Here is a 16,378-nt window from a genome sequence, read left to right as displayed (position 1 = left end):
AGAGGAGAGGGGTTAAAAGCCCAAAGAGAAGTCCCACATGTGCCCCAATGCCTGGCCCTGATACAGTAAACACCCAAGGATGGGGATGTGGGAAGGGCACCAAGAACCAGGAGGGGCTGCTGTGGTGGAGGCAGCTGTCTGCTAGGTCTTAGGTCCAGATGTTGCTTCTCCTTCACAAGGCAGTATTGAGAGGGTTCCTCTCTCCACCACACTGGGCCTCAGGGTTTCCTGCTTTACCTCCTAAGCTCCCCTCTTTGTTCTCAATATCCTCTCTTCTCCAGTGCTGGTCTCAGCATCTGCCTGCCAGAGAATCCAAAGTGTTTGTCTTGTTCATTCTAATCAAGGAAGCTGAGCCAGTGTTGTGAGCGCCCTGGATGGTGGAGGGGTACAGGGCAGAGATGGACAGGATGAAGTTGTTGATTCAGCTGTCAATGTTTCTTCTGGGATGGGCTCTGAGCTAAACAGAAACCAAGCCCTCCTTTTCCTCCTCCTCCAGTCTCAGATTTTCTGGGCCTCTTCTCATCTCTCCCTGAACAGGCACCCCTTCCCTGAGGCTCTGCATCCCCTTCCACTGCTCCCCACTCCTCTACCTGGTTTAGAGGAAAGCATGCCCATTTTGAGAGCTGCTGAGACTGTCCTGGTATTTCTCAGGGCCTTCAAGATAGGTCTCTTGAGGGCCTGCTACCCAGCCTCTCTGTGTCTGCCTTTCCAGTATAGTGTGGTCTCTGGGCCAGGAGAACTTTTCTATTTCTCTGGCTGGAGAGCAGGGGCTGTCCTGTGGCCTTAGCTCCTGTTGGCAGCTGTGGCCTTCACAGGCCCTGTGGACCCCTCAGCCTGGCTGGCGAGCTTTCCTTTGCCTGGTCTTTAACTTCTGCTTTTACAATGCAGAGCTTAAAAGATTAAATCTTTATTTCTGGATTTAATAACTCCACAGAATTATAAATGTGGAAGCCAATGTATTACTTTAAAGGGCAGAATGAGAAACTAAAAGTGCAAAACTCTCAGCACTGTCTCCCCAGAACTTGGGTTCTGACCATGCCTGTAACTGGATACCTCTCCAGGACTGCCGAGACCAGCTCAGTAGGGAAGACCCTAACCCAGCGGTGCTAGAGGAATTAAAGGCACACACACAGAAATATAGAGGTGTGGAGTGGGAAACCAGGGGTCTCATAGCCTTCAGAGCTGAGAGCCTCAAACAGAGATTCACCCACATATTTATTAACAGCAAGCCAGTGATAATCATTGTTTCTATAGATTATAGATTAACTAAAAGTATTCCTTATGGGAACCAAAAGGATGGGCTCAAATAACGGGATGGTTTGGGCTAGTTATCTGCAGCAGGAGCATATCCTTAAGGCACAGATCGCTCATGCTATTGTTTGTGGTTTAAGAATTCCTTTAAGTGGGTTTCCGCCCTGGGTGGGCCAGGTGTTCCTTGCCCTCATTCCGGTAAACCCACAACCTTCCAGCATGGATGTCATGGCCATCACGAACATGTCACAGTGCTGCAGAGATTTTGTTTATGGCCAGTTTTGGGGCCAGTTTATGGCTGGATTTTGGGGGTCCTGTTCCCAACACAGGTCACTCCTGCATGACCTCTGGGGGTCTACCCAGCTCACATTCCCCCTTCTCTGAGATGAGACAACTTTACTCCTTGGCCATAGTGGTATGCCCAGAGGGGAACACATCAGACTCCCTCCTGGGGAGTTAAAACTGCAGGTCAGAGATGTTGGATCTTAGGAAGTGTGTGAAGGCATTTTTGCCCTGCTACCCAGAGGCAGTGAAAGCCCGACTGGAGGGGAAAGGATGAGGTGGACCCCAGGGAGAAGTTGTGGCAGAAGGGAGGAAGCTGCTGACCTGGGCCTGGGTTCTGGCCCTTTCCCTAGCCATCAATCCTGAGGTCACAGCACACTTCTGGCTCTTGGGTTCTGCAAAGTGCCTGTAAGTTAATATGAGTGGATTTCTGTTTCCTAAAACCCAAAGGCAGCTCCTCATCTTTACCTTCCCTACCAGAAAAATCCCCTATCCCCTGGACTGCTAGGCAAATGGCCTTGGCCCTGTAGTCAGGGGTGTCCAGTCTTTTGGCTTCCCTGGATCACACTGGAAGAAAAATCGTCTTAGACTACACATAAAATACACTAAGGATAGCTGATGAGCTTAAAAAAAAACCAAAAACAAAAAAAAGAAAATTGCAAAAAAACCCTCAAGATATTTTAAGAAAGTTTACAAATTTGTATTGGGCTGCATTCAAAGCCATCCTGGGCCACATGTGGCCTACGGGCCGGGAGTTGGACAAGCTTGCTGTAGAGTGTTCTTCCCTGCACGTGACCCAGAAGACTCACTAGAATAATGAATCAATCTCCCCAAAGCCTGGCCCCAATCATTCTACCGAGGCTCACTCAAGTCACACTTCCTCCACAACACCTTCCAGACGACCTAGTCAGTTCCACATTCCTGTTCCGTTCATTTGTGGGCTGCCGTCTCCCCACATCAGAGCCTGTAGCACAGCATTCTTAGAGGTAAACTTATATATTAGAAAGAGCATCAACTCGGGTCAGAGCCCCTGGGATCAGAGTCTGGCTCTGCCACTTACCAAAGTTACTTAAGACCTCATCTATAAAATAATATCTACCCGTGGCCGGGTGCGGTGGCTCAAGCCTGTAATCCCAGCACTTTGGGAGGCCGAGACGGGTGGATCACGAGGTCAGGAGATCGAGACCATCCTGGCAAACACGGTGAAACCCCGTCTCTACTAAAAAATGCAAAAAACTAGCCGGGCGAGGTGGCGGGCACCTGTAGTCCCAGCTACTCGGTAGGCTGAGGCAGGAGAATGGCGTAAACCCGGGAGGCGGAGCTTGCAGTGAGCTGAGATCCGGTCACTGCACTCCAGCCTGGGCGACAGAGCCAGACTCCATCTCAAAAAAAAAAAAAAAAAAAAAAAATCTACCCAATAGGATTGTTGCCATGAGGATTAAGGATGAAATGCGCAGATTCTTCAGTAGTGCACGCAATCAGTGTGTGGTAGCTCTGAAACCCCGCTTCCTTTGAGAGGATTTTCTGGCCCTTTCTACTCCCAACCATACAGGTCAGGACCATTTGCTGTGGACCCCTGTTCACCCCCAGGCATAGCCCACTTGGAGCCCGTAATGCTCTGTGCTGTTTACTCATATTGGTGTCACCAGGGTTTAACACAGAGCCTGACTCATCATTACTTGTTGAATGTATAAATGCTATATATATCCATGCTCCTCCGTCAGGCTGTGAAACCTGGGAACCCTGAGCATGTTTGTCTCCTAACTCAGGACCTTGCTTGGGAGTGGCACATTGCCAGCAAGCAGTACACGTTCTTAGTGGCACTTTTCAAGTCAGTTGGTGTATTAGTCTGTTCTCACGCTGCTAATAAAGACATACCTGAGACTGGGTAATTTATAAAGGAAGGGGTTTTAATTGACTCACAGTTCCACACGGCTGAGGAGGCCTCACAATCATGGCAGAAGAGCAAGGGACATCTTATATGGAGGCAGGAAAGAAATTTGTGCAGGGGAACTCCCACTTATAAAACCATCAGATCTCATGAGACTTATTCATTCCCACAAGAACAGTATTGGGGAAATCATGCCCATGATTCAGTTTTCTCCACCTGGCCCCGCCCTTGACACATGGGGATTATTACAATTCAAGGTGAGATTTGGGTGGAGACATAGTCAAACCATATCAGTTGGACAAAGACAAGATACAGATAGAAACTGAAAACATGCGCCTTTCAATTGCAGAAGGCATTGGCCTTCCCACATGATTCCAATTCGAACATCTAAGGGGAAACTCAAGCTAGGCCAGGATCTTTATGCCCTGAGGCCACAGGGGAGGAGGGTGATAAAACTGCGGAAGGTAGTGGAAGACCTAGGTGTTCAGCACCCGGCTCATAGCAAGGGTCCTGGAGTAGTTGAACCTGTGTTTGCACCCCAGCCTGGCCACTTGCCAGAGTGTGATGTGGTGCAAGTTACTCCACCTCTGTGAGCCTGGTTTCTTCATCTATGGAATGGATTTAATAGTACTCACTTCGCAGATGGCCGTGAGCATTAAATGAAATAATCTATATAAAGGAGTGAGCCCAGTATCTGGCACACAGTAGGTGCTCAATATATATTGTTATTATTATTATTGTTGTTACTAATGTTATCATCATTGCATAAGTCTTTTCAGTTAGCAAAGTGCTCTCACATATTTTCTCTCCTTTGATCTGCACAATAATCCCGTCAGATGAGCAGGTATCAGAAACCTGAGGATTATAGAGATGAAATGATTCCTCTAAGGCCAAATAACTGATAAGTATTGGAGCTGGAACTTATGCTACAGAGGCCATGTGGAGGAGTGTGAAGAGCTGGAGCTCTGAACTCAAGTTGCCTTCAAATCCTTGCTCTGCCACTTGCTAGCAATGTAATCCTGTGCAAACATGCCCTGCCTCAGAGACTTGTGAGGAATGGATGAGCTAGTGTATTAGTCCGTTCTTACACTGCTATAAAGAACTACCTGAGACGGGGCAATTGAAGAAAAGAGGTTTAATTGACTCACAGTTCCCCAGGCTGTACAGGAAACATGGCTAGGAGGCCTCCAGAAACTTACAATCATGGCAGAAGGGTGAAGGGGAAGCAGGCAAGTCTCACATGGCTAGCAAGAGGAAGAGAGAGCCAAGGGGGATGCGCTACACACTTTTAAACAACCAGATCTCACGAGAACTCACTCACTCTCATGAGAATAGCAAGGAGGAGATCTGCCCCCATGATCCAATCACCTCCCAGCAGGTCTTCCCTCAACACTGGGGATTACGATTCAACATGAGATTTGGGTAGGGACCAGAGCCAAACCATATCAGCTAATGTTTATAAAATATCTAGCAGAGCATCTAGAAGAGTAGATGTTCAATAAATGTTCATTCTTAGGCCCATGACTCTTGCTATTTTATTTTTTTGGAGCAGGGGACAGGTTCTCACTCTGTCACCCAGGTTGGAGTCTTAGGTCACTGCAACCTCTACCTCCCAGGTGCAAGTCATTCTCTCACCTCAGCCAGGACCAAAGGCACACGCCACCACAACTGGCTAATTTGACTCTTGCTATCTCGATGTGGAACAACATGCCAGCGATCATCTCTGCTTGGCATTATAAACCATTTATATTGACCCAGTGGCCCTTCCGCTCCTTCCTTCTCCATTTGTACACTGTTCTGTAGGAAGACAGGGCACCTGTTTCCCACCACAGATCTCTGTGTTATCAGTAACAGCAGGGTTGACAGGTGCCCTGCACCAGCCATGAGGGAAGAAAGTAAGGTGCACCGAGACATCCTCCTTCTCTGTGCCTGGACCACCTCTCCCAGCAGTGATATGTGTGTGTGTGTGTGTGTGTGTGTATGTGTGCAAGAGAGAGAGAGAGCGAGAGCGAGAGAGAGAGAGAGAGAGAGAGAAACATTGTGCTCCAAAGACACATTTTTCCTTCAATCACATTTTCTCTCAAAGATATTTTAGTTGTTCAGCCTGTGTCCCTAGAATTCATCATTATTCACTTTTTGGACTTACCTTGCAGTGGATTTTGACAGATACTTTGGTGCCATTTTGGTGCACTTCATCTTATGGGTATTTATTACTGTCCAATTTCACATAGTTTTGGTTTTGTAGCTGGTGAATTTTGTGTTCCAGACCTGTAAATCTATGCAGTTGTCAAATGCATGAGCTGTTCTCTATCTATTCTTATTGTCCTTTTGGGGGAAGGAAGATAGTGTGGAAAGAGCATGGATGGGAGTAAGATGAACTTTCTATTTCTGTGTAATTGGTCCACATGCTGACTGTCCTGACTCTGCTCCTCATTGACCATGTGACCTTGAACAAGATGCTAACCCCTCTGTGCCTCAGTTTGCTCATTTGCAAAACAGGATTACATTATCTGGATTATCATTGCCTAGGATCATTGCAGTTCAAGCCCTAATGCATAAAGCATTCAGAACTTCTAGCAAGGACTCTTAGGAATCATGTCCTTTGGCTTCCTCTTCTTCTTTTTTTTTTTTTTTTTTTATTATTTAAGTTCTAAGGTACGTGTGCATAACGTGCAGGTTTGTTACATATGTATACTTGTGCCATGTTGGTGTGCTGCACCCATCAACTCGTCAGCCCCCATCAACTTGTCATTTACATCAGGTATAACTCCCAGTGCAATCCCTCCCCCCTCCCCCCTCCCCGTGATAGGCCCCGGTGTGTGATGTTCCCCTTCCCGAGTCCAAGTGATCTCATTGTTCAGTTCCCACCTATGAGTTCCTCTTCTTACGATAGGAGAAACTGAAGCTCAGAGAGCGTTTTGAGGGTGGGGACCATGCCTTATCTATCTTTCTATCCCCAGGATCCAGACACAGTTAGGTGCATACTGGGTGTCCAACAGATATTTTGTAAATGAGTTGTGTGACCAGTTCCCAGTGACATATCTGTAATTTAGCCCCTCTTGATGACTCAGAGTGATTATTCACATCAATCACTATACTGTGCATCCTGCCAGGATGCCTTTGGAACCAATTATGCTGTATAGAATGTGGCCGTTATGCTTTTCTTTTTTTTTTTTTTTTTTTTTTTTGAGGCGGAGTTTCGCTCTGTCGCCCAGGCTGGAGTGCAGTGGCCGGATCTCAGCTCACTGCAAGCTCCGCCTCCCAGGTTCACGCCATTCTCCTGCCTCAGCCTCCCGAGTAGCTGGGACTACAGGCGCCCGCCACCTCGCCCGGCTAGATTTTTGTATTTTTTAGTAGAGACGGGGTTTCACCGGGTTAGCCAGGATGGTCTTGATCTCCTGACCTCGTGATCCGCCCGTCTCGGCCCCCCAAAGTGCTGGGATTACAGACTTGAGCCACCGCGCTACTTATGTTTCCTGCTCTCTTCTCCCTCGCTGTCAGCTGTCAGTTCTCCCTGTAGCCACTGAATCCACTTTAAGAAACCTCTGTCACTGTTTTGAATGGGCTGTCCACTGTAGTCTGGGCAGAATAGCAGTAAAAGGACTTTGAAAGATTTAGGTTTAGCGCACATAGCAGGTACCTTTATTGGAGTCATGAGGATTATGGCGGAGTAGACCACAGACTAGAATCATTGACTTTTTTTTAATTTCTTTTTTTTTAAATTATACTTTATGTTCTAGGGTACATGTGTACAACATGCAGGTTTGTTACATATGTACACATGTGCCATGTTGGTGTGCTGCACCCATTAACTCGTCCTTTACATTACGTATATCTCCTAATGCTATCCCTCCCCACTCCCCCAACCCCACAACAGGCCTCAGTGTATGATGTTCCCCTTCCTGTGTCCAAGTGTTCTCATTGTTCAGTTCTCACCTATGAGTGAGAACATGCAGTGTTTGGTTTTCTGTTCTTGCGATAGTTTGCTGAGAATGATGGTTTCCAGCTGCATCCATGTCACTACAAAGGACATGAACTCATCCTTTTTAATGGCTGCATAGTATTCCACGGTGTATATGTGCCACATTTTCTTAATCCAGTCTATCATTGATAGACATTTGGGTTGGTTTCAAGTCTTTGCTATTGTGAATAGTGCCGCAATAAACATCATACGTGTGCATGTGTCTTTATAGCAGCATGATTTATAATCCTTTGGGTGTATACCCAGTAATGGGATGACTGGGTCAAATGTTATTTCTAGTTCTACATCCTTGAGGAATCGCCACACTGTCTTCCACAATGGTTGAACTAGTTTACAGTCCCACCAACAGTGTAAAAGTGTTCCTATTTCTCCACATCCTCTCCAGCACCTGTTGTTTCCTGACTTTTTAATGATTGCCATTCTAACAGGTGTGAGATGGTATCTCATTGTGGTTTTGACTTGCATTTCTCTGATGACTAGTGATGATGAGCATTTTCTCATGTGTCTGTTGGCTGCATGAGTGTCTTCTTTTGAGAAGTGTCTGTTCACATCCTTTGCCCACTTTTTGATGGGGTTGTTTGTTTTTTTCTTGTATATTTGTTTGAGTTCTTTGTAGGTTCTGGATATTAGCCCTTTGTCAGATGAGTAGATTGCAAAAATTTTCTCCCATTCTGTAGGTTGCCTGTTCACTCTGATGGTAGTTTCTTTTGCTGTGCAGAAGCTCTTTAGTTTAATTAGATCCTATTTGTCAATTTTGGCTTTTGTTGCCATTGCTTTTGGTGTTTTAGACATGAAGTCCTTGCCCATGCCTATGTCCCGAATGGTATCGCATAGGTTTTCTTCTAGGATTTTTATGCTTTTAGGTCTAACATTTAAATCTCTAATCCATCTTCAATTAATTTTTATATAAGGTGTAAGGAAGGGATCCAGTTTCAGCTTTCTACTTATGGCTAGCCAGTTTTCTCAGCACCGTTTATTAAATAGAGAATCCTTTCCCCATTTCTTGTTTTTCTGAGGTTTTTCAAAGATCAGATGGTTGTAGATGTGTGGTATTATTTCTGAGGGCTCTGTTCTGTTCCATTGGTCTCTATCTCTGTTTTGGTACCAGTACCATGCTGTTTTGGTTACTGTAGCCTTGTATAGTTTGAAGTCAGGTAGCATGATGCCTCCAGCTTTGTTCTTTTGGCTTAGGATTGTCTTGGCAATGTGGGCTCTTTTTTTGGTTCCATATTAACTTTTTTTTTTTTTTTTTGAGATGGAGTCTCGCTCTGTCGCCCAGGCTGGAGTGCAGTGGCGCAATCTCAGCTCACTACAAGCTCCACCTCCTGGGTTCACACCATTCTCCTGCCTCAGCCTCCTGAGTAGCTGGGACTACAGTTGCCCACCACCGCACCCAGCTAATTTTTTGTATTTTTAGTAGAGACAGGGTTTCACCATGTTAGCCAGGATGGTCTCAATCTCCTGACCTCGTGATCCGCCTGTCTCGGCCTCCCAAAGTGCTGGGATTACAGGCGTGAGCCACTGTGCCAGGCCCCATATGAACTTTAAAGGAGTTTTTTCCAGTTCTGTGAAGAAAGTCATTGGTAGCTTAATGGGGATGGCATTGAATCTATAAATTACCTTGGGCAGTATGGCCATTTTTACGATATTGATTCTTCCTATCCATGAGCATGGAATGTTCTTCCATTTGTTTGTGTCCTCTTTTATTTCAAGAGCAGTGGTTTGTAGTTCTCCTTGAAGAGGTCCTTCACATCCCTTGTAAGTTGGATTCCTAGGTGTTTTATTCTCTTTGAAGCAGTTGTGAATGGGAGTTCACTCGTGATTTGGCTGTCTGTTATTGGTGTATAAGAATGCTAGTGATTTTTGCACATTGGTTTTGTGTCCTGAGACTTTGCTAAAGTTGCTTATCAGCTTAAGGAGATTTTGGGCTGAGATGATGGGGTTTTCTAAATATACAATCATGTCATCTGCAAACCAGGACAATTTGACTTCCTCTTTTCCTGATTGAATATTGTTTATTTCTTTCTCTTGCCTGATTGCCCTGGCCAGAACTTCCAACACTATATTGAATAGGAGTGGTGAGAGAGGGCATCCCTCTCTTGTGCCAGTTTTCAAGGAGAATGTTTCCAGTTTTTGCCCATTCAGTATGATATTGGTTGTGGGTTTGTCATAAATAGCTCTTATTATTTTGAGATATGTTCCATCAACGCTGAATTTATTGAGAGTTTTTAGCATGAAGGGCTGTTGAATTTTGTCAAAGACCTTTTCTGCATCTATTGAGATAATCATGTGGTTTTTGTCTTTGGTTCTGTTTATATACCGGAATATGTTTATTGATTTGCGTATGTTGAACCAGCCTTGCATCCCAGGGATGAAGCCCATTTGATCATGGTGGATAAGCTTTTTGATGTGCTGCTGGATTTGGTTTGCCAGTATTTTATTGAGGATTTTTGCATCAATGTTCATCAGGGATACTGGTTTAAAATTCTCTTTTTTTGTTGTGTCTCTGCCAAGCTTTGGTATCAGGATGATGCTGGCCTCATAAAATGAGTTAGGGAGGATTCCCTCTTTTTCTATTGATTGGAATAGTTTCAGAAGGAATGGTACCAGCTCCTCCTCCTTGTATCTCTGGTAGAATTCAGCTGTGAATCCATCTGGTCCTGGACTTTTTTTGGTTGGTAGGCTATTAATTATTGTCTCAATTTCAGAACCTGTTATTGGTCTATTCAGGGATTCAACTTCTTCCTAGTTTAGTCTTGGGAGAGTGTATGTGTCCAGGAATTTATCCATTTTTTCTAGATTTTCTAGTTTATTTGCTTAGAGGTGTTTATAGTATTTTCTGATGGTAGTTTGTATTTCTGTGGGGTTGGTGGTGATATTCCTTTTATCATTTTTTATTGTGTCTATTTGATTCTTCTCTCTTTTCTTCTTTATTAGTCTTGCTAGCAGTCTATTAATTTTGTTGATCTTTTCAAAAAACCAGCTCCTGGATTCATTGATTTTTTGAAGGTTTTTTTGTGTCTCTTATCTCTTTCAGTTCTACTCTGATCTTAGTTATTTCTTGCCTTCTGCTAGCTTTTGAATATGTTTGCTCTTGCTTCTCTAGTTCTTTTAATTGTGATGTTAGGCTGTCAATTTTAGATCTTTCCTGCTTTCTCTTGTGGGCATTTAGTGCTATAAATTTCCCTCTACACACTTCTTTAAATGTGTCCCAGAGATTCTTTTATGTTGTATCTTTGCTCTCATTGGTTCCAAAGAACATCTTTATTTCTCCCTTCATTTCGTTATGTACCCAGTAGTCATTAAGGAGCAGGTTGTTAAGTTTCCATGTAGTTGAGTGGTTTTGATTGAGTTTCTTAATCCTGAGTTCTAGTTTGATTGTTCTGTGGTCTGAGAGACAGTTTGTTATAATTTCTGTTCTTTTACATTTGCTGAGGAGTGCTTTACTTCCAACTATGTGGTCAATTTTGGAATAAATGCAATGTGGTGTTGAGAAGAATGTATATTCGATTGATTTCAGGTGGAGAGTTCTGTAGATGTCTATTAGGTCCACTTGGTGCAGAGTTGAGTTCAATTCCTCGATATCCTTGTTAGCTTTCTGTCTCATTCATCTGTCTAATGTTGACAGTAGGGTGTTAAAGTCTCCCATTATTATTGTGTGGGAGTGTAAGTCTCTTTGTAAGTCTCTAAGGACTTGCTTTATGAATCTGGGTGCTCCTGTATTGGGTGCATGTATATTTAGGAAAGTTAGTTCTTCTTGTTGAATTGATCCTTTTACCATTATGTCATGGCCTTCTTTGTCTCTTTTGATCTTTGTTGATTTAAAGTCTGTTTTATCAGAGACTAGGATTGCAACCCCTGCCTTTTTTTTGTTTTCCATTTGCTTGGTAGATCTTCCTCCATCCCTTTATTTTGAGCCTATATGTGTCTCTGCACATGAGATGGGTCTCCGGAATACAGCAAACTGATGAGTCTTGACTCTTTATCCAATTTGCCAGTCCGTGTCTTTTAATTGGAGCATTTAGCCCATTTACATTTAAGGTTAATATTGTTATGTGTGAACTTGATCCTGTCATTATGATGTTAGCTGGTTATTTTGCTTGTTTGTTGATGCAGTTTCTTCCTAGCATTGATAGTCTTTACATTTTGGCATGTTTTTGCAGTGGCTGGTACCAGTTGTTCCTTTCCATGTTTAGTGCTTCCTTCAGAAGCTCTTGTAGGGCAGGCCTGGTGGTGACAAAATCTCTTAGCATTTGCTTGTCTGTAAAGGATTTTATTTCTCCTTCACTTATGAAACTTAGTTTGGTTGGACATAAAATTCTGGGTTGAAAATTCTTTTCTTTAAGAATGTTGAATATTGGCCCCCACTCTCTTCTGGCTTGTAGAGTTTCTGCCAAGAGATCCACTGTTAGTCTGATGGGCTTCCCTTTGTGGGTAACCTGAGCTGTCTCTCTGGCTGCTTTTAACATTTTTTCCTTCATTTCAACTTTGGTGAATCTGACAATGATGTGTCTTGGAGTTGCTCTTCTCAAGGGGTATCTTTGTGGCGTTCTCTGTATTTCCTGAATTTGAATGTTGACCTGCCTTGCTAGGTTGGGGAAGTTCTGCTGGATAATATCCTGCAGAGTGTTTTCCAGCTTGGTTTCATTCTTCCCATCACTTTTGGGTACACCAATCAGACATAGATTTGGTCTTTTCACAAAGTCCCATATTTCTTGGAGGCTTTGTTCATTTCTTTTGACTCTTTTTTCCCTAAACTTGTCTTCTCGCTTCATTTCATTCATTTGATCTTCAATCACTGATACCCTTTCTTCCAGTTGATCAAGTTGGTTGCTGGAGCTTGTGCATTTGTCACGTAGTTCTCGTGTCATGGTTTTCATCTCTATCAGGTTGTTTAAGGACTTCTCTGCTTTGGTTATTCTAGTTAGCCATTTGTCAAATCTTTTTTTCAAGGTTTTTAGTTTCTTTCCGCTGGGTTCGTAATTCCTCCTTTAGCTCAGAAAAGTTTGATTGTCTGAAGCCTTCTCTCAACTCGTCAAAGTCATTCTCCATCCAGCTTTGTTCCATTGCTGGCGAGGAGCTGCATTCCTTTGGAGGGTGAGAGGCACTCCAATTTTTAGAATTTCCAGCTTTTCTGCACTGCTTTCCCCCCATCTTTGTGGTTTTATCTGCCTTTGGTCTTTGATGATGGTGACGTACAGATGGGGTTTTGGTGTGGATGTCCTTTCTGTTTGTTATTTTTCCTTCTGACAGTCAGGACCCTCAGTTGCAGGTCTGTTGGAGTTTGCTAGAAGTCCACTCCAGACCCTGTTTGCCTGGGTATTAGCAGCGAAGGCTGCAGAAGAGTGAATATTGCTGAACAGCAAATGTTGCTGTCTGATCATTCCTCTGGAAGCTTCGTCTCGGAGGTGTACCTGGCCGTGTGAGGTGTGAGGTGTCAGTCTGCCCCTAGTGGGGGATGTCTCCCAGTTAGGCTACTCGGGGCTCAGGGACCCACTTGAGCAGACAGTCTGTCCGTTCTCAGATCTCAAACTCCATGCTGGGAGAACCCCTGCTCTCTTCAAAGCTGTCAGACAGGGACATTTACATCTGCAGAGGTTTCTGCTGCCTTTTGTTTAGCTATGCCCTGTCCCCAGCAGTGGAGTCTACAGAGGCAGGCAGGCCTCCTTAAACTGTGGTGGACTCCACCCAGTTCGAGCTTCCTGGCCACTTTGTTTACCTACTTAAGCCTCAGCAATGGCTGGCGCCCCTCCCCCAGCCTCCCTGAGGCCTTGCAGTTAGATCTCAGACTGCTGTGCTAGCAATGAGGGAGGCTCTGTGGGTGTGGGACCCTCTGAGTCAGGCGCGGGATGCAGTCTCCTGGTGTGCCATTTGCTAAGACCCTTGGTAAAGCACAGTATTAGGGTGGGAGTGAACCGATTTTCCAGGTGTTGTGTGTCACGGTTTCCCTTGGCTAGGAAAGGGAATTCCCTTCCCCCTTGTGCTTCCTGGGTGAGGTGATGCCTTGCCCTGTTTTGTTTGGCTCTTGCTTTTTGGGTTGCACCCACTGTCCTGCACCCACTGTCCGACACGCCCCAGTGAGATGAACTCAGTACCTCAGTTGGAAATGCAGCAATCACTCGTCTTCTGTGTCACTCATGCTGGGAGCTAGAGGCTGGAGCAGTTCCTATTTGGCCATCTTGGCGCCACCCCTAATCATTGACTATTTTAAGCTGGAAGAGGTCTCACAGTCATCTGGTCTGACCTCTTTAAGTCATGCAACTATATCCTAACTCATGCCCCTGTCCAGTTCCTTCTATGCATGGGGTTAGTTTACTCAGTGACTTGTGAAGCAGGTGCATGTTTTATGCAGGTAATGGTTGAGAAAGTCATGGCTCCACCCTTTAGAATTTCTACCCAGTGATCTGGATTCTTAAGCAATTTTCCTCTCAGGACAGAGGAGGTACACATACGTAGATGGGAGTTTCTCCTGATTGCTAATTATGACCTAGCAACTTCCCTCTTTTTCTCCTCTGTGTTCTCTCTAGCCCTTTTTAGTCCTGATTGAGGTGAAATACTTTTTACGGCCATATATTACTTAGAGATCTAGGGGAAACTCTAAAAATATAAACTGAAAACACTGAAGGATAATTAAGTAGGGGAGGGGTGACAGAGAGAAATGGTAATTCTATCACTGGATTTCAAATTGAGATAAGAGGGATTCCATTTAAATCAAACTTCAATATTCACTCAAAAGCCTGTAAATTTCAGATTTATTGGCCATAAATTGTGATTTATGTCTTGTGGGTTTTTAATGAGGGCAAATGAGGCAGAGAAATGCTCTTATTGATTCATGGTCTGGAAAGGATCTGGCTGGCTTATGCTCTCTCTGAGGGCCAAGTAGTTGAAGGGCATGGAGCAGAGGTCCAAGGTTGAAGCTGCAGTTCAGTTATTTTCTGCTTGTGTGATCTCAGTTTCCTCATCTATAAGATAGTAATGATATTAATATCTCCCTCACGGGGTGGTGTGATGACTAAATGAGATGATGTATGTGAATGTGGTTTATAAATCATAAGCTACCCAAATCAAATGCCAGCTGCTCTCATTATTGATTTAATACCTAGCATTGACTGTCTAGTGTCTGTGCTGGGTTTTGGGCAGCCAAGGAATGGGATTGGCCAGCAGCCTGTCTGGCAAGGAAGAGCGGAAGGATGTGTGCAAAAGAAAAGTCTTTCTCCTTTCCCACAGGTAAACACCATCCTTAAGTAAATATTATTTCCATGATTTTTTTTTTTTTAAATTTAAGACAGGGCCTCTCTATGTTGCCCAGGCTGGTCTCGAGCTCCTGACTCAAGCAATCCCCTTCAGTCTCCCAGAATGCTAGCATTATAAGCATGAGCCACCAGGCTCAGCCCCCATGACTTAAAAAAACATGTTTGTTGTGTATATCTTTACCAATATAATTTATATAATGGATTCGTATGTTTAAAAAAATTCACATCATTTATGCAGTAAAAATGGCCACATTATTTTTGAGCTTGCCCAGGATGACACATACTGCTGTGGCTCTCTATTTTAACCATCTGTATATGAATAAGCCTCCTTCCCTACTGCTGGTCAGTTTGGTTGTTGCCATCTCTCACTGCTTGAAATAGTGCTGAGCAAATGACCTTATCCGTGTTTCCCATGCCCATGTGAGAGAGTCCCTCTAAAACCCCTAGAAGTGGAAGCTACTGCTGTGTTACTGGTGTGTCTGTCCTCTGGACATTGCTATAAGACTTTCCAAAGTGAATGTGCCACTCTGTATCCCTGATTCCTCGTGGCCCATTAATACTTAGTGTTACCACATGTGTTGATTTTTGCCAGCCTGATGAGTGTAGTGTGGTGTCCTATTATTATGTAAATGACCATGTGGAAGAATTTTTAGGGTAAAGGAAACATTTTGATATTTTTTCTGGGAGTGATATCAGTAAGATGGCTGGCTGGTGATGCCTAGCATTCATCCCCTTCACACAAAAGCACTAAGACAATGAATAAACAGCTAAGATCTGACCAAAGTGTTGAAGAGAGTAGAGAGGGGAAATCCAGGAGGGCAGCATGGAGGCACCCTGCCTCTGTAGCCTCACCTTCTGTATCTGAATCAGATCTGTCTGGAGTCAGGCAGGACTTTCCATTATGTGGAAAAGTGAAGCAGAAGATCTCCACTAGCCCCTGTTGCTGCTACAAACATTTATAATCCTCACTACAGGAGAATCCCACAGTCCTCATAAGCTCTAGACCTGGTTTGGAGAGCTGCCAGGAACTCAGGTGGCTGCATCACCTAAGCTTAGGAGCACAGGGTGTACACTTCCCACCCCTCACCCACCCCCGTCTGTGAGACAAGCTGCTGCAGCACAGTGCCATCCTGAGACCTCAGCCAACCTTTAGAGTACATCCTCTTCTGGGGGCTGAAAGCCACTGCAGCTGCCCAGCACTGGGGCTCCATCTTTATTCCGCCAAACCGACATGGTTGGCTAAATGGCACAGCATCAGCTGCGTGGAGCCCGGGCTGTGATGCTGGTCCTGCACAGCGGGGAAACCAGACCCTCAGTCCCATTTCTAGCTGGAGGAACAGTCTGGCAATCCTGCTCAGGGTGAAATCCCCCTTGAAACAGCCAAGCTGCTGCACACCCTCCCTCAAGCAGAAGAGGCCTCCAAGCCTCCAAGCAACTGAGAGACCCCTGGGCCAGCAGAGTGGCTACACACCCATGCACAAGGCCTGAGAAACAGCCCCACAGAGCTCCCCACCACATGCAGATATGTCCCTCAGCTGCCAAATGGTCCTGTGCCCCAGTAAGGGCCTGAGAAATAGTCCCACAGGGTGCCCCTGGTGTGCACATCCCCAGGCTAGCCAAACACCCAAGAGGCCACACCGTGGACCTGAGAAACAGCTCCACAGGTCGCCCCCAGCAGATGTGCATCCAGGCAAGCTGAGAAGAAATGTGATCATGACC

Source organism: Chlorocebus sabaeus, chromosome 20, assembly GCF_047675955.1.
Source record: "Chlorocebus sabaeus isolate Y175 chromosome 20, mChlSab1.0.hap1, whole genome shotgun sequence".
Classification (NCBI taxonomy): domain Eukaryota; kingdom Metazoa; phylum Chordata; class Mammalia; order Primates; family Cercopithecidae; genus Chlorocebus; species Chlorocebus sabaeus.
The sequence above is the reverse complement of the archived record's forward strand: the minus strand, read 5'-3'. Positions refer to the sequence as shown.